The following is a 20,852-nucleotide window of genomic DNA, read 5'->3' on the forward strand; positions in this document are numbered from 1 at the left end:
TATTTTCACAAGCGTAACTGTTTTGAATATTCTCATAGTCTTTATATGGGTTATATTAGGTTGCTGACAGGGCAACCTATATAGTATCTTAAAATATGACTTAGAAAATATTAGTAAAGGATAGTGACACACGAAAGAACAAAATATATTAAATAGCTAGTTTCAGTTAGTACTTTATCTGTATATAATTGGTTGTAAATTGGTTTCTTTTAAGTAAAATAAATTATATTACTATCACAAAGCAGGTTATTAGAGAGATTTATTTGCAAGTATTACTTTTTAAATAATACCATTCAGCTTATGCGGACACATATCGACAGGTTAAACATTTATAGTACCTTCAAGTACGCTAATGTAAATTTTTATCGACCTTAAACAAAGATATATTGATAGACTAACCTTTATAGTATCGTCAAGTTTGCTTAAATGCATTTTTATTGACCTAATGAAATTACATATCAACTGGTTTAAACTTTATAACACGTCCAGTAGTCTAAAGTGAAGATGTAAAGAAGGATGGTGACATGGCAATAAAATATATTGTAAAATCGATTTCACTTAGTTTTTTTTTAATATGTGCTATCTTGCTGTATAAAAACATTCTTCAATAAAATTTCGTAAGAAATAGTTATTAATTGAGACTAATTAATTCCATACCTATGCTAGTAACATATATGGCATAATTCTAATGACTTTACAAGAAGGCATATAAACAGGACTTTGCAGTACGAAATCGTTTTGGTAAGTAATGTTTGCTAGTCTAATTTAATTACCCTTATACTTATTTTAGTGCTCACTCTATCGGAAAGTAGGCAAAGCAACAAGACTGTGTTAATTTAATTCCAGATCAAATAAAATATAAATATATATATCACTTATTTATAGATTTAATGCAGGCATTTAATTCTTTAAACACCTTTGGTGTCATATACCATACATTTAACAGATGAAGTATCTATTGAAAGGTGTTGAGATAGTAGAAGGCAAAACTTTATAAGTGATCGCAGTAACGTTTTCATTCTTCAATTTATCATCTTTCAAAAGTTTATTTTAGATGAAACTCATACTAAGATTGATATAATTATACAAATAATTTTAATGTGGATTAGTCGAAGATGATAATTTACGAATTGCGTATTCTATATATAGCAAGTGAACTTTAATCTACAGTGTGAGACTTTAATACATTAAAACCACAACCAATGAAGACAATTTTCACCATTGACTCAAAGGACAGTATGGAAAACTCATTATAGTAAACAGAGTTTTCCAAGAAACCCTAGTTTTATTTTATAAATGATTATTGTGAAGAAGTAGTATGTGTTATGTATAGGGTTGGGAACTGTTGTATGAAATTAAATTATTGGGTAGCATAGCATAAGTTGGGTTATACTGACGATTTTAATTTTATTTGATAAATAATTGTTGAGAGAAAATAATATTGCCTACGTCTAGGGTGGGGATCTGTTAAATGCAATCAAATTATTATATTGTTTAGGTTAACCTTTGCCAACTCCTTAAATGCTCTTTAGATTGTGGTCTTGGAGTTGGCCAAGATCCTTAAAAAAGGAAGCAAGATCCTTAAATGGGTAATTAGCGCTGAGTAATAACAAAGCAGATGGGAGGGACTTTCATTGTCCTCTCCAAAACTACGACAGGAATGAGTTAAAGGGAGATTCAATCTTCTAACATGGTTCCCTAATGCGCTTTGATTAAGGTTTCTGATTGACCTACCTCAAGGCTGTTGTCTTTGCTAGGCTTCTCCATGAGAGTGTAAGGATTTATCTCATTTACATAAAAAGCATAAAAAAATATATATAAACTGAGAGATATAAAAAAATCTTAACTCTGTTTTTACATAAATAAACATTTTTATTTTTTATATTTTTGAAATTTAATGCCCTTTTCACAGCTATTAAAGCTTTTCAATAGTCACTTACTTTTTGTCCACTTAAAAGCACTACAATTAATTCATTCTCTGTTTTTGTTTTTGTTTATTCTTAATTTTAAATTACCTTAATTTTGTATCTGCATTTAATATAAATTTCGAAAGCAATTATTTTACATTACAACTAAATACATACACATGTGCACGTGTAAAATTTCAAAATGAATAAAAGAAAAAAAATAAAAAAGACTTTAATAAATAAATAAATCAATAAGGAAAAACTTTTTTATAGGTGTATTATATATACCAGTTCTTTTTTGTTCTTTTTTGTGATAGGCAAAAGGCAAGAGGCAAGCAAAATGAAATATTAAACAAAAAAAGTGCAATTCCTCATAGTATAGAAAGTGCCGCATAAAAGTCATTTGTCTCAATGTTTGTTGTTTTTGCTTTTGTTTTTGTTTTTAAGTCTCTGCTGCTTCTTTAGGTTTTCCTCAGTTAACGGAAAAAGTTCTATGACCTAAAGCTTTGCACTGGTGACAGTAACACACAAAAAACAACAACATAATATAAAAAAAGAAAAAATAAAATAGAAGAAAAAAAATATATAGGAAAACCAACCATACCCACCGCACCAAGAATACCGGTAACCAACAACAACAACTGTATACCGATAAAATCGTTTGCATATGAAAAAAATATTTATTCTTGTACCTATTTACATGCATGTACATATAAATAGTAAAATGTAAGCTTGTTTACATAGTCGCTGCCTAACAAACATAACATAACATAGCATAGCTTAACATAATACAAGATACGTATACGTCATACGTACTCGTAATATATAAATACTTTATATGTATGTATGTTTATTTTTTATTCCTTTTTGTATGTTTTGATTGCAAAGAGGAAAATGGAAAAACTGTGCCAACCAACATTTTAACAACAATAACAGTTGTCGGAGAAATTAACATGAACTGGAAATGTGAATCCAGTACTAAAGCTAACCAACAATACGGAAAATGCAAACATTAATATGTATGTACATTTGTATATTTGTACATTTGTAAGTAAGTGTGCAAGTGAGTATGTAAGTATGTTTGTTTGCTTGTAAATATGAAATTTATAGTACTCTTCTTCTCCAATCGTATAAAAGCTACCAGAGCAAACAAGCAGAGCAATGTAAGCAGCGACGTTAACAGCGACGCGTATAACAGCACCATAAAGTTATATTGGGTTCTGTTTTACTTTGCTTGCGCTTGTCTTTGCATTTGAATTTGTATTTTGACTTTACATTTTCTTTGCAATACTGGTGTTGCTAGTGCTTTTGCTGTACTGTTCTTCTGCTTGCTGTTTGTTGTTGTTGTGGTTCGGTGTCGTTGACGTCGAAAAAGACGACCCAATGTGAATGACCTATGTATGTTAGCAAGCAAGCCAGCAAGCAATCAGGCAAGCAAGCAAGCCAGCTAGCTAGGTAGGTATGTAGGTAGGTAGGTAGGTTGGTATGGTAGTTGGTAAGTAGAAAGGTAGGTACTTCTTTGCCTACTATGCCGTTAAAATCGTTGTTCTAATAACGGAAAGTACATTTTGTGAAGACAGTAGACGCAGCAGTGCCGGTTGGTTATTTGCCGTTTGTATGGTTTGTATGGTGTAATAACAAAGAAAATGGGTGGAAGCGGGTGACCGGCAGCAATACTATCTTGACTATTGTGTGCAAGCGAGTGTGTGTGTGTGCGTTTGTTGGTAGGGTTGTTGTTGTTGTTGTGTAGGGAAGCTTCACTATTGCTAGTAACAACAATTAGGCATGTTTTGTGGACAAAATATAGTGCACGCTATGACTATTTTATTATTATTATTATTATTATAATATATATATTTTTTTGTTTTTGCTTTTACTTCGGCTTCTACTCTTTAGTCGCTTTTTTTCTCAATGTTTAGTAGTTTTTAAGAATTAATGAAAAATTTCCACTGTTAGAAAATTATAAGAAAAAAAAAGCCGGAAAAACTTATGATGGTGGTGATAAAATAGTGTGCGAGTTCGTTGAATTCATGTTGCTACGTTGTTGTTATTGGTTGCATTGTTGTTGTTGTTAATGTTATTGTAGTTTTTGTTGTTGTTATTGTTGTTGTTGTCGTTGCTGTACTGTTCTGTTGTTTAATGTTGGGTGCTTGTTAGGGTTAAGACTTCAACAAATTCTATACTATAATTCTTGTGAATGCACGTATGTGTATGTCGAAATTAGTTAACGGTATTTTCGTATCTATATATGTGTGTGTATGTATGTATTAATGAATAAGGCATAAGTAGTTTATGCTTAACGTTTTGCATTTTAATAATATTGTATCCAATTAACAGCACAAAATTTTATTCTTTATTAGGAATAGTTTTTTTTTTTTTAAAAATAATTTTTTATATATTGTATTTTATTGTGATATCAATTTTTAATAAAATATATTTTATTTAAATTTTTCAATAAAGTGCATAACTAAATTTATTAATACAAAAACTTCACAAAAAATTTATTCAAAAAAAATTTTTTTTCTTTTTCAAACAAAAGTGTGTTATTCTGGATATTATTTAATATAATATCAGCTTTATGAAAAAATGTTTCTTTTTTTATTTTTTAACTTTTTGTTTTTGTGTCGAAGTGTATAAATAAAATCTCAAAATATATTCACAAAATTTTTATATAAAAAATATTTTTTTTGTAACAAAAGTAACTGATTTTTTTATTTTCTGATTTATTTTTTCTTAATTTTATTCTTGAAGTATATAAATAAAATTTCAATAATGTAACTTCACTGTATCCATATAATGCATTTCAAATTATTTAATTTATGCTACATATTTTTTTGTTTATATTTTTTCATATTTATCTATATATCCATTTTGTAATTGATATCCATTAAAATGATTTTTTGTCCTGGCCTATAATTTTGCCGACAATTTTTATTACACAATCGTTATTTGTCTCGTTTTTTGGGTGAAGTGAAGTATATTTTTTATTTATTTTTTTTGTTTTTTTTTATTAACACAGCTATGCAGCAGTAAAGAAAATAAATACAATTTTAATGTTCTATTAATTTTTTCTTTTTTTTTCAATTACGTCACTTCCGTTATGCACCGACCGTTCTATATATTAGAAGTTAGAGAAACGTGCAGCGTGCATAATGCCTGCAACTTTACAGCACAAACACACACACATGCCATACACAAACACACACAGAAATACAAAAACACACAAATAACTGTTCCAGACAGGTTTTGTGGGTGAGTAGGTGATCCTAATGTGCATGCAATGTAATTAAAGTTTAACATAAAAAACTTTTCCAACATTTTTTTTTCTGTAATATTAATATTTTTGCATTATTTTTTATTTCAATTTTTTTTTATTTTTTGTTTTGCAGTAATTTTTTATTTATTATTTTTGTCAGTATCAGTTGTTTGTCTTGTGTATCCTTTTTTTTTGCAAATTTATTTATTTTATTATTATTAGCACTAAAAATGTATTAATGTATTTGAATGAGAAATTATGTTAAACCGCGTCGCGCGTAAAATCCGTTGCATAAGTATTTTTCGTTTGACAAACTGACTGACTAAATATCGAACTCCTCCAATAAAATCAGTAGTAACGCTATTGTATGGCAACGTTCAGTTGCATCATTTATTGAGTTTCAATCGCGGTTCAACAAATCATCACGCAACGGTACGCACATACTCGCGATACGCTCAATACGAAGTGTAGTCAAAGACTGTCTTTACCTCAAAATGTTATCGAGTTCGTTGTATTCCATCCAACGTTGTCGGCGCTCCACATTGCGGATACAAACAACACCAACAAAAACAGCAAAAAAAATTTATTCATCATATAGCAGCACACCAGATTGGAGTGTAATGCGCTATGCTATGGTAGCTTGCTGAAGTAGTGTTAGTAGAGTGGGACCAGGCAAAGCACAAAGCTGTAGCACTCAGTCAGTCGTCATAGAGCTTTAGTATCAGCAGTGGCAAGCAGCAACAACATCAATAATTTGTTTTTTTTTATTTCAATTTTTTTGTGTTTTTTGGTGTACTGCTGAGTGGGTATGTGTGTCTCTGTGCCGACTTCTTCTTTTGCTTCTTCTTCTACTTGTTCATCGACGTCGTCATTTTCGTTACTCGTTCGTACGTTAGTTCGTTTGTAAGTTTATAGTTTGTTAGTTTGTATTTGCAGGCGGCAACAACCACTTAACAGTGTACGTTTGTGCTTTTTGTGCTCTTTATGCTTGAAATATATATATATATATATATATAGGTATGCATTAAAATACCATGAATAATATTGTAGCATACACACATACACAATTATGTATATTTTCAGAATAAAGAGTACGAATCCTAAAAACAGCTGTTTGCTGAGCAAGTAGAAAAGTGCTTTTTTATCATTATAAAGCCGCTACTAAAAAAATAAATCAAAAATTTCTGTGCAGCCGAAGAGAAATTTGTTAACATAACAAAACTCTTAAATGCTCTCTTCACACGAATAAAAATGTTTTTACTGACGTTTGGTTTAAAGTTTTGCTCAATTTGTTTTAAATTAAAACATAAAATTGGTAAAATGTTGTTAACTACCAAAAATTTGTAATCAATTAGCACTATAGATACCTACGTAAGTATGTCTGTTTGAATATATGTTAAGTATATGTGTGCGCGCTGCTCTAAGTAATAGTTTTTCAAATATTAGTAAATAAGAGGGCTGCACTTGTAGTCATTCTTGAAATAACATAAAAATTAAAGTTGCTAACAGTCTTCAAATTTGTTAGCACTTATGTTGTTAAACTGCTATTAACATTTTTGCTTGGGCGAACACAATTATTTGTTATATACTTTTCATTAAAGGTTTCATAAATTATTAGTAAATTAAAATAAATTAAGTTTATATATTAAACTAGTAAATTAAGTTTTAAATATATTAAGTTTAAGTTTATATTAAGTATATATCGATATGTACTATTGGTAATGTTGTATGTGAAGTCTTAAATAACTTTATTTTGTCGTAATAATGATGGATCACCTTCTTCAAGTATAAAATGAATTATAACTTTAAATTAACAAAATTAACTATATAATAATTTTTAAGCGGGATAATTGATCATATTTAAATAAAATATATTTTATTGAAGTACTATTCCAATATTTTGACTATCTTTAATAGTCATCATCAAGGAACTCTGACTAACTTCAGAGAACTCTGACTATGGAAAAAGCCGAAATATTGGAATAGTACTCAAATAAAATATAATTTGTTTAAATATAAATAATAAATTATAGTTTTTAATTTGTCCAGAAAAAAAATTAAAAAAATAATTTTTTTATTTTTCCTCTTCTTCTTTTTATTACTGCTTTTCAACCCTTTTTGAAAATCAAAGAAACAGAAATATAAAACAAAAAATAACCCAGAAAAGAAAAGAAGAGATAAAGTCATGTCCTAAGCTCAGAGATTTCATCATACAAAAAGATGGGTCTTATTGCTATCTTAAGTCAGTAAGTACAAGTCAGTAAAGAAGAAGATCATTAATACCCGAAAAGGAACTTGAGAGGCTAAAGCCTCGATGAAATGAATCAAAGAACAATATATCAATATATAATAGCTGAAGGCCTCAGCAGCCAAAGCTACATCTATACATATTAGTATTAGTTTTATAAAATAAACTATCATTATTAATAAATAAAATAAATAATATCAATATATACAGATATATATACTCATCGCGACACTATTGTATAATATAGTCAATCAACCCTTTGTCTGAAAAATAACATCCACCCACCCCTTAGCAGTAAGTTTAAGTTGAATGGCATCTCACTTCACCTTCCAAGTCAACAAAGTAAAAGATCGTAATCATCGAAGACATATCTAAATAGGAGCTCTAGAGGTTAAAGTCTCATCAAAAAGCATTGAAGGACTATATTTATATACATATATATTCTCCATGACATGACTGAATAATGTTTATAGGACTAAAGACCCATAAAATTGAAAAACTAGCAAGAATTTTATCAATGAAGACATTTAAACACATTTTCATATATATATTTATATACATACATATAGATTGCCGAGAGATGAAGCATTATTTCGCATCTAAAGTTTAATAATGAATTAATTTAATATCTTGCAACACCATATATATTTAAGTAATCTAAAAGTGGAAAAAATGCAGAGTAGTGCTGAATAAAATCAAGTAACTTTATTCGTATCCGAACCCGAACACTTTTTCCGTTTTCAATTTTTTGAAGACAAGCCTTTGAAATAGTGGCAGCGATCCGCACTTCTTACATCTACGTTGCTATATAATTTATTTAATACTGATCTTGAAGAAACACTTAAATAAAACAGCAGGACCTGGAATATAACCACCAGAATCACTTAACCCTTGTAAGATTTGGTCAACCGTATTCTCTGCCGACCTTTATGAGTATTCTGATCATATGTAATTCCAAAAATTTATATCTCGGCATCACCATTTATCGATGAAATAAGTGCAGGGAATATAAGTAACATAATAACATCACATAACCCTGAAAATAAGGAATTGAAGATAATTTACCAAACTGCTACTCATAGGAGTAAAAATAATCCAGGGAATTAGTAGCAAGTAAATGGTCTACAGTTGTCAATAGCTTTTATTGCTAATATTGGCAATTGTAAATATCTTCCACATCAAGTTTCAAGTTTTTACAGGATCCCAAATAATTTTGGAATTGCTTCAGATGTGATGGCAAATTCTTTTTTTTCAAATGACTAATATGCTGTGAATTTATCTAATTATATTCACAACTTACTAGCTTTCTACCTATCCCCTTTCTACTTTTGCTATAGCAATCCTTTCTGGTTTAGATAAACCTAGACTTTTAACTATTAAGTCTCTTGATATCAGCTCTTTCTGTAAACCACTAAAATGAAGTTTCCACATTGCGCTTTAGAGTAACGGTGAAAATCTTCTCCATTCATTCTGAAGAGTTAATGTTAGTAGGTTAAAGTCTCAAACTGTGATTGTTGATGCTTATCACCTACTATAAAAAAAAACATTGGTTCTCTTCTCTTAAATCTTTTTAAGATTTTTTTTAAGTATTCCGAAATTAATAACTTGTGTACATATATAATTGAAATATAAAACATATTTGAAGTGATTGCTTGAAGGTTAAAAATTAATCGAAGTCAATCAATTTAGTCGATCCAAAACTTCAAATTATGGCGCGAAGAATAAAAACATTGGTATTTTTTGTGGTTTCTGTAAATTTCCAATTACTTCATTATACTTAATTATACATTATTCCACTTAATATTAGATATTGTTTTCAAACCCCATGTCTTCTTCCAGCCTCAAGAATCAATCGCTTGCGACAAATGTGGGTCAAACACATTTTAATGATATTTCCAATAAAAGAAAAAATCATTTTTACAATTAATTTTGAGAAATCAATTCGAGTTACGATTAGTTCAGATACAAAAAAATAACTTAGTCAAGCGAAAAATATTAAATATATAATTTAGGTTTATAATAATAAGTTTTTTTTGTTTCTTAGTCAGTATAAAAAGTATAAAATTAGTATGTATATTATGTAATGGGTTATTTATGAAATGCATAGATTATGTTAAAATGTGCCACGGAAACCAAAAAAAAACCTTTAAGTTTAAACGAATAAATTTTGTGAAAAGTTGGAATAAATTTTGCATGATTAATAATTATGAAACCCTAAAGAGATTACTACAGTTCATTGGAAACCGATGGATAATATATGAAAACATAATTTAAAAAGAAACACAGCAGACAATTTATAACAAAAGTGATAGTGCAGAAACTTTTGTAACAAACCAAAATTGTGAAACGTTTTGTAAAATCACCAAGTCCAACGACCACGTTCAGGGCCAAGTTACCAACTAACCAACTAAGCCAGCCACCACACCAAGCCACCAAACCAAGCCACCAATCCATATGAGCAAATCGAACGAAAAAAAAAAATTGTTTAAAAAACACAACAACAACAACAACACCAACAACAACAACAAACACTGAACGAATGAAAGAAATTTTGCAAAACTTTGAATAACAACGAAAAATCCACAAGCAAAAAATATGTAAAATCGTAAAATTAAAAAAAAAACAAAAAAAAAATAAAAAAAAAACAAAAAAAAATTAATTGCTGCAGATTAGAGTTTGGACTGTGCTTGATTAGCTGGTACATTAGTTCCACAGTTGGCTTACATCAACGTATCTTGAAATCAGCTAATTATTGGCAATGAAGACAAGCTGCCGAATGTTTTTCATATGAGGCATTGCCAGCTAAGTTTCTTTTTTCTCATTTTTGCAGCTACCAACACTGCTGCTGCATTCAATGAATCTGAAAAGAATTCTTACCCCAAATTGCAGTTGCACGCTGGTAATGACGCATTTATGGTAGACGAACAATGGAGAGGAAGGTGGATGCAGTTGAGTTCTATTGTTTTCTATTGAATTTTTGTTCGCAGGTATACCAGCAGAAGTGAAGTGTACTCTATTGTTTATGGGTACATAATAAACATTCTCAAGAGATAAAGATTACCAAATAGATTATTATTAGGAAATTGCGCAAGCGCAGCTCACACACGTACACATACATACACACATTGAACGATTTCTAAATTTTATTCAAGTCAGTGTCGTAGTTTACCTTTAGTTTCGGGTAGAAGTAGCACTTCTAGAATGGCATTTTAGTGATCTCACTAAACTTTATCGATTACGAATCAATAGAATGTGATTACAATATTTGCTATATATATTCGATGTATATCTTTATTTGCTATAATATTTGCTATAAAATATATATTTGCTATAATATTTGCTATAAAATAGATATATTTGCTATAATATTTGATACACATAAAAACTATATTTGGTACAATATCTGCTAATTTCAAATAATCGCTATATTTGCAATAATATTTGCTATATTGTAGCTAAATTTGATACAATATTTGCTATAATAGCTATATTTGCTACAAAATAATTTTATTTGTCATATAATCATTTTATTTCCAATAAAAATATTTCCAATAAAATATTTAATAATATAGATATATTTGCTATAATATTTGATATATTAAAATTATACCTTCTGCTCAAAAAGTACTCGGATTTTGCAAATAAAAGACACATTTAAATTTTATTCCAAATTTATTTTATCTCCTTCAAAATATGCTCCTTCTGAAGTGATACACATATGCCAACGCTTAACCCAATCTTCCATACACTTTTCGTAGGCCCGTGAAGGTATGGCTTTAGTTCCTTCAGCGAATTCTCTTTTACCGATTCAATTGACTCAAAACGCTTACCACGAAGTCGCAATTTGAGTTTCGGGAACAAGAAAAAGTCGCACGGCGCCAGATCTGGCGAATATGGTGCCTGAGCGATGACAATGGTGCCGTGTTTGGTCAAAAATTTGCGTACAACAAGAATTTTCCATAGTGAAAATCGCTATATGTACTTGAGGCAGTCTCACATAAGATCTATTACTTAAGGAGTAGTTAACAAACAACAAAATCCGGAACAGAAGGTATTTGTTACATCTGCTATATATAAGCCATATAATCGCCATATTTCTCATAATATTTGCTATATCCAAATTTTGTACATGTGCTAAATAATAGCTATATTGGTTATAATATTACCTATGTAATATTTATATATCCTATAATACTTGTACCTATATTTGATATACGACTATTTAAAAGAACTAGATTAGGATTGTTGGGTTATGATGTATGATGTATAAAAGCATGCACTTCCATATTTAATCTTTTGACCCAAAAAAAAAAAAATTGTTGATAAAGAAAATATTTCCTAAGACTTCGTAAGGTAAAGAGTTCGATATAAACTCGAATAAGTTGCTAATTATATCTCTAAATTGGGTTTGTGTTTTAATAAAATAATGCTTTTTGCATTGTGAAACGTTCAAATACCCATAAAAAACTCGCCTTAATTGAACAATGTAGTTTCCTTAAGAGTAATATCATTATTTAAGCGCCTATCTATTATATTGATGTTATATATAAGAATTTGGAATAAATTTCATCGATTTCCCATTTCATATTCGTTTGCAAAATGGAAAAAAGCATCAAATCCACTAACTCATCGTTTTTATATTAAATTTTCTTTTTAAGTATTTTTTAAAGTTTTTAAACTCTTTTTACATACCGAAAAACTCCTACAGAAAAAAAATTATTGAAAAAGAACTTTAGTGCTGTGTTGAAGCGCTTTTTGTTTTTTCCATAATTTAATATGAAAATATTGTCTTCACTATCTTTTTTAAGAAACATAAATCTCTTTATTAAATTGTTTAACTAAGTCATTACAAAAATATGTTATAAACTAATTAAATATTTGTAAACAACTACGATATAGTTAACATAATATATATTTCTACTATATGACAATAGGCTATGCCGTTGGTCGACAGTTTGGGCCAATCTTACTTCAACAGATTAATTCATTCATATAAATAGATATTAAAATAGTATTTTGTTAATAACAAATGGGAAAGAAAAGCAAAAGATAAATAATAAAAAAAGGCATATATAGTTATTAAAATGTTTCTAATATAATATTTTATTAATATCCAGTTGCTATTATAATATATATACGTTAGGAACCCTGATTTTGAAATTGTAAAATCCTAAGGGATTTCCTAGTCAATCGGCCAATTTATAAAATTTTCAAGTGTGAATTTGGAAATTAAGAATTTTTGCATTGATGAAGTTGGCAATAAATAGATTTCTGACGTATTCCTTCAGGTGCGCCTTATTTAAAAGGCACCAGAAGAATTTGGCACCCCACCTCAATTTTGTTCGGAAACCGTTTTTTATTTAGTATGACAGTATGGACTTCAATAAGTCCACACTGCGTCGCTTGACTTATACTCAGTACAGTTAAACATTTGTTGGGAGAGTTTATACAGTGAAGAGTGTTGAAAGTATACTATACAGCTTTAATTACTTTTTAAACTTCTTTCAATATACTTAGAATGAACATTTATCCAAATAAGTCACAGGAAGATTTTAGATTGGATTACTGGATTCAGCACATAGTTTAACTAGTTTAGTTTAATTTAATTAACTTTAAAAAATGAAACTGAAATATTTAAGTAAATGAAAATAGAAAATAAAAATAAAACATAGAGTAGAAGAGAATAGAAGAACAACGGGTACTGGCTTTCGAGACGCAGAATATTGTCACTATAATTAATCTTTTGTATTCCTTACCGACCATAATTGAACAGCAGATAACCCTTCCTTGAATAAAAGTCAAAATAACTGCTGTAAAGAACATCCTAACTTTAGACAAGGATAGGAACTCCATGTCTAGTAATCATTTCCTGGACTACTTCAAAGCTAGTTATTCATAATGAAGGTGACTAGAGATCTGCTTTCAAGCATGGATGACTCTCGGTTACTTCAAACAGATCCATCTTTTAAGGTAATAAGTTTTAATATCACCACCAACTCCACAATTGCGTTGTACTGAGAAGGAACAGTGGAACATACTCATACGTGTTTTATATTTTTCGAAGGTATAACAAATAAAGTTTAACCATTATTATGATATGACTTCTTAGAGGCCTAACTTATAACTTATTCCTATAAGCAACTAGAGATAGTTTGTATAATCTTTGAAATGGGGAGTTTCTTATTTGTTAATGTTAGATTTCTTTATATGGCATCCCTCACGTTTATTCTTTAGGTATGGAAAATATGATATGCTTGAAGTATACCCATTTGAAATCAGAAATGTGTATTTGAAAATTGAAGAAATTTGGAATATTGTAATTTTTGTGCAAATATCTAAGAGATTATGCATTGATTTTAATTGGATCAATTTTTTGCATAACCCAAATTGTTTATAAAAAATAGAATTTAAGATCAAAGTTTAAGATCATTCCTTATAAAATGTATAAATACATTTTTATATTAAAATCAGTTTTGTTGCATTGATTAAAGGTCTAATATCTAATCGAAATCCTTTTCAGAAATTATGCCAATTCGGACCAATAATAGTGGCGAATATAAGGTACGATTTTGAGTTTAAAGTCTTCCCTAAAATATTTATGACTACTTTAGGGTTACTCTAGTTATTAAAGACTTTTTTCAATTAAAAGTTATATATTAGTTTTAAAAACCTTTCCATTAATAACATTCTGAATAAAAGAAAGGATTTTAGGGGTCAAATATTTCCTAAAATGTTTTAGATCATTTAAATGTTTCATATGAAATTTATATTAGTTTTCAAAAAACTTTCCATTAATAAGTCTACTATATGCCAACAAGAAAAAGTTTATGGGTTGATCTCTTCTCTAAAAGGTTTCAGACCATTTTACTTCAGTTATAATAGATAATTCCCTTCCATAACTAAGTGCCTGTATGCAATGGAGGATTTCAGGGTTCAATTATTCTCTAAAATGTTTTAGGTCATTTAAATAGTTTTATATAAACATTCAATTGGTTTTCATATTTTTTACAATTAAAAGTGTTTGTATGAATTTTAAATTAGGTTTTAAAAATCTTTCCATAAATAAATCTCTATAAAGAAGGAACAGTTTTGTGGTTCAAGTCCTCCCTAAAATATTTTGGATCCTTTTGCTTCAGACATAATGAATTTTTACCTTTCCATAAATCTCTGTTTATATAAGGGTTGTTTTTGGAGGTTAAGTCGGTCATAAAAATGTTTAAGATTATTTTACTTAAGGTATGATTGTTTTTGTTAAACTCAAAGTTTCCATATAAACTTTAAATTACTTCTTAAAAACCTTTCTATAAATAAGTTTTTTTATATACACCTTAATTAGCTAAGTGGCAGAAAGAACGAATACTTCTCAATTAACTAATAAAGCCATTTAGAATTTATAATTCCTCGTAATAGTGGGTAGAAGAAGGTCAAACTAGAACCAGCCAGAAGCATTTATAAAGACGAGTGGCAGGACAATCCTAATACTGGAGTTATTTATCGCTGAGTGCATTAAAGAAGAGGCACTCCAAAAACTTAAGCACAATTTCTGACCAGGCCTGGACATAGACATAACAGCTATTCTGGTGTCTTTGCTTTGAAAGTATATACTCCTTACCCTAATCATAGTTCTGGCCTGACCTGGACATAGACACAATAGATGTTCTGATGTCGTTTCTTCAAGAGTAGGTATATGCTTCTTACACAGAACAATTTTCTTCTTAAAGAGAACTTTTTTTTTGTCCCTATAAAACACAATAGGTGTTCTTATGTCTTTTCTTCGAGGGTATATACTCCTTACCCAGAGCTATTTTTTTCTTAAAGATAATTTTTTTTTTTGAACCTATAAAACACAATAGGTATTCTGGTGTGTTTTCTTTGAGAGTATATAATCCTTACCCTTATTTCTTTAAGAGAAATTTATTTTGACCCCATGAGAAATAAAAAATTTATATGGTTTTTTTTACATTTAGAAGTAAAAATTTTAAGAATTTTAAGATCCACTTTTGAAAAACTAGAACCATTCTAATGTAGTGGAAATATAGGTATTTATTTGTATCTCTAAAGTAACTTAAATCAATTAGTACTTTACTTACAAACTTTTTCTACAACAATCTTACAATAATTTCTAGTATAAAAAAACTACTAATTCTTCTACTAAACTGCAAAGTTTCTAACAGTTTTCAAGTGTACAGACGTACTAAATTTACACAATCCATAACCGTTGGAACCATTTATGCGTTACGAAGAATCAGTCTTCCACGATTTTTATTACCTCAGAAATTCTGCTTCGCGCTCGAGTATGTGAAATTATGCTGCCATGTTTATTAGCATTTTTCTATATTTATTTCATATCTTTTTTTTTTTTAATTTTTTTTTGCGTTTCGTACTGTTCTTTTCGAAGCTTTGTTGAAATAACTGTATAGTTTGTAGTTGACGTTTTTACCGCTATTGGTTCGTGATACGGTAAACACATTAACGTTGCCAATAAAGCAACCAGAGAACAAGTCTACACACAAAAACAAAAACAAGAACAAGAATACACAACTCAACCAAAGCCAGCCTGACTGACTGACTAACTTGGCTAAGACTTGGCAGTTATAGTACCGCATTTAGCAAAAAAAAAATAAAAAAAAACAGAAAAAAATATGAACGAGCATAAGTGAGTCAAACAGCAGTAAAGCGAATATCGTGTAAAAGTGAGAATTGCAAAATAACAGAACCTCACGATAAAGAACACTAAAAACACTAAGAACACTAAGAACGCCATCAATACTCGAAAAACAACAACAACAACTGCTACAATAACAACAACAAACCGATACTTGAAAGAACTAGCCAAGACCAGAGACTAGAGACCAGAACTGCTATTTTGTGTGTCAGTACTCGTACATGTTTCGATTGTATTAGTTTATTTGCTTGAAAAGTAGGACGCGATTAAAAACGTTGTTAGCAAAGGTGAATACCCAGTAAATAGGCGCACAAAAGTCTTTGGGATTTTGGTAAAAAAGTAAAAAAAAAATATGCACAACAACAACTTTAAACCGTACTCATATTCTATTGGAGAGAAATCATCGTACTTGCAACTTGTACGGCTGGAAAAACATTAATTATTTTAGACTTGAAGCTAACAAAAATTAAAAATAATTGCAAAAATCCGATCTAACGTTTTTCAAATGAATTATTAATTTGTGAAGACGTATCTTTAGTATTCTGTCTTCATGCGCTTCACATTCGTACTGTATTTTCATTATTTCATTATTTCGTAAGAATAATTATTCTAGTTAGAATAATTAGAAATCCAAGTTGACGGCATCGCATGCGCAGAGCAACGTTTTGAATAATTCTAAGCAGGTTTCGATTGAGAAACCTCAGTCGATTAAAGCAAAAATTTTTAATTACACAAATCAATTTTAGTAATTAAATTTTGTTTTTTTTTTTCTATGTACGAATATAAGAACGGTTTTTACGAGGGTGGTTTGAAAAGTTCGTTCAATACTAAACTAGAAATAGATTTACAAAACCAAAACAATCGCTCCAATATTTACAAAATCTCTAGTGACCCCAAAATACTGCTTATGAAAGCATACACACATATTTGAACTACATGACTTGACCTATTTAAAAAAAAATGGGTTAAGGTTACTCTGAAGGTGTAGTTTAACCTAAATGCAGAGATTCACCAAAATATACAATTTATTTTGATAAGACCAACTTTAATGGAACTAATTGCCGATTTTTGCTCCATTTTTTTATACATTCCTTATTTGAGTACACACATATGTATGTGTAATATATTTGTCACAATAATCCTCAAAGGAGGCAGTGACGTGGTGACATAGTTCCCAACGCTTTCTATATATAATATATATGTAATATATGTTATATATGTAATATATATTATATATAGAAAGCGTATATAATATATATTACATATATAATATATATATTATATATTATATATTATATATATAACTTATATATAATATGTATTACATATATATAATACATATTATATATATACATTACTCATATATATAGTGTAAGAAGAAAATATTAAGATCAATGAGAAGTTTGTCACCCCATTGGATCTATTATTAAAATGAGTATATTTAGTTTGGCGAAATGTTCGTAAGGCAGTTGTGGACTTACACGGAAAACATTGGCGACAATTGGTACACATAATAATATACATCATATAATTACATAGCATAAAAAATTAATATAAAGTTTGGCATATTTCGTATAACGCTTTATAACGCTACATAACATTTTCAGTATCACACAAGGATTTCCAGAAAATATGTGTTGTACCTTCTGATCACATTAACGAGATAAATGGATCTACCGATCTAAAATTTCTCAGCATTTTCGTAAAGTAGTGATAGACATAATAGGTATTCCGTAAAATATATGTTACACTTACTAATCACATTAACAAGATATGTAGATCTGAATATACAGAGTTAGAGATATAGTCATACAAACAAGCTATATTAGCTATTAGTTATTTGAATGATATAAACGGGTTTTTAAAGTGCTTGTTTCTTTGGAGTAGAGTTCCCATAAACAACTGTTAACGCGATAAGTACTTTTCAAGTGCTTAACAGTATTAATAAAGAAATTTGCATTTAAAATTTGTTCAAAGAACGATTATAAAAAAGGTGCTTAATTGAATTCTTTTTATTTGGGGACTATAGTTTTTTAAATATTTTGAAAGAAGAGGTTTTACTTAAAAATTATGGAATATTTTTCGAAAAAAAATGTACTTTTAAGAACAACACTTTCATTTCATTTAATATCCTGTCCGAACCATTTATTTCAAGACAAAAAGTTAAAGGATATGTAATGAATAAAAATGTATAAAAGAGTTAAGTCATTTCATTTATGAGTAATTACCCGGCATTACAACATTAACGGTTCTTGAACTGCATGTCTTTTTAAGCTACATTTCTCTTCGAAACCCAATACTTCGGTTTATGGTGATAATAATCAAGTGAAAAAAATCAATGTATAATATAGTTGGGTATTATAGTAAGTATGACAAAATGAATGTAAATCAAGTTGGGTCTGTTAGTAGGTATGACAAAATCAATATATAATATAGTTGAATCATACATTAGGTATGCTTGTTGATAAAACATTGAAACAAACTTCATCAGAAAACTCAACAGATAAAGCAATCTAATACACTTAAAAAAGATGGTTTGATTCAGTATTCAGTAATTCTTAAATGTTGTGAACACAAGATTGTAGAACAAAGATAAAGATCATTAGAAAAATTTTGTTTTAAAACCAAAATAAATATATAAATGTGACATGTTACTTATCCCATATACCAAAGCACATTATTTGAAAAATATATATGTACTATATAAATTATTATATTCTTTCGAGACCTTATAAAGTGAATGCATCTAAGAGCTCAACAAGCCGAATTGATTTGAGATTATATTTTTTTCTCTCTCTCTCTCGCTCTTTCTATCACTCTCTATTGTTCTCTCTGCCCCCTTAACTGTCTGTATAAATTATCTTCCAGAAGTATATATTTCAGTTTCTGTGTTAACCTTATTAGATTTTTCACATAGAGTTTTTTAGAATATATAACCAAAATTTGGACGATTTTATTTAAATATTTAACTTAACTTCATTGTTAAATAACTGTTCAAAAATATAACGATTCGGTAATTTTAATATAGTGAATTTTAGAGAATTCTCAATAACTCTTTTACTTCTATTAAAATTTATACACTTCAATTATTTATTGTTCTAATACAGTTTCTGATCATTAAAATTTGCATTTCATATAAACTAACTGAATTAAACTTTAAAGAAAATAATAATAAAATATTTTAAAAACAAAACTAACAAAAATGCTTGAATATAGCACTAATATTTTATTTTACTATAAATGAAATCATAAGGCACCTTCAAAAAATAAGATTTTTTAATATAACATAAGTAAAGTTTATCCTTTGGTTTTACTTCAAGTATATTAAAATATCTACAAGGTAGTTGTAAATATTGATTTCGGTAAGATATAGATAAATATTTAGATAAATATTTAAACATAAAATCCTAAATGTTTATTTAATAAATAAATAAAAAATGTATGGAAGAGTTAAGGCATTTGGTTGACACTTTCGGTTCTTTGATTATATATCTTTTTTGGCTACAGTTCTGTTTTATACCCAATATCCCGGAATCACTTTCCAAATGTATACTGTATCAGTCGAAAGTCACTTAACTATATGTATCTATAAACACTACGTCTTTCTTATTGACTTATTGACACTAAGCAATTTTTTAAACAATTCGGTAGATTAGATTAGATTATGGTGGCAGGCCAAAGAAGCCACGCGTAGACCATTAAGGTTAATTGCGATACCAGATCAGAGTCTTATTTTACCGATTGTATGCATCACTTAGGATGCGCGTTTCATTAGCAAAATTTATTAAGATTCCAACAGAAACCTCAGGTATGTACTCCAGTCCTGCAAAACTGAAAACCCCCAAGTATTTTTGTCGAGTTCTCGAGAGAGCCGGTAATATAAATTATATTAAATCAATATCTGAGACTACGTGAAGTTAAATGTTCAAGGTATTGGCTAAGGTGTTTAGGCTATATCGACAAACATATGTTTGTTAGTTCTGTAGGCGCGTAACGCTACAATCTTCTTTGTTGTGAAATTGTAGTACCTAGTGGATGTCAATGTTAGTGATGTACAAATTGATATTGATGATTATGAGATGAATTTGGGTTTGATTCTTCTAATTTTTTTAAAATCAATTTTTGCTACAGTTCTCTATATTTCAATATTGTATCTTCAATGCGGCATAAAAATTGCTTTTTCATATTAAAAATTTGTACCGGTTATAACAAAATTTCTGATTAACATTAATTATTTTAATTGACTATGAAATCTTCTGCAATTACAAAAAAGGCTGATCGCGAAACATAATGTATATCTCATATACATTTTTCGCTTTTTAACTTAGACAACCTCCTCAAATCCCCAAATCCATGGTACAATACTAACGAAATATTTAAAGCCTGAGTATTCCGTCCATATTAATAAATATCGATTATAATAAAAAAGTAATTAAGAAAATATGAAATAAATATATATATAGATATATAAATCTAAATAAAACATAAATAAAAATTATAGTTTTACTATATAGGTATATATATAATATAGTATTCATATTGTTCTTCCATTTACATAAGCGGGTATGTAAAATAGGATTGGTCTATTATGAATACCAAAATGGAGAATGGACTTCCATTCAAATGAATGGACTTAGTTAAAATTTTTTCTTTAGGCTACTCTGGTCTTATTATTAGGATGCAAATAAAACTCAATTTATTTCATTTTTCACCCGACGTTTCGTTGGTTATTTTCCAACATCTTCAGGGGTATCTAAAATATTTTTTATTTAATAA

At 28.8% G+C, this 20,852-nt stretch overlaps 1 protein-coding gene across 1 annotated transcript in view; it reads right to left on the reverse strand.

Annotated features, from left to right (window-relative positions):
- Positions 1 to 20,852, reverse strand: part of LOC119683146 (probable nuclear hormone receptor HR3) — a 65,568-nt gene that overhangs the window by 43,594 nt on the left and 1,122 nt on the right. The window lies entirely within an intron of this gene.

Source organism: Teleopsis dalmanni, chromosome 2, assembly GCF_002237135.1.
Source record: "Teleopsis dalmanni isolate 2A chromosome 2, ASM223713v2, whole genome shotgun sequence".
Taxonomy (NCBI): Eukaryota; Metazoa; Arthropoda; class Insecta; order Diptera; family Diopsidae; genus Teleopsis; species Teleopsis dalmanni.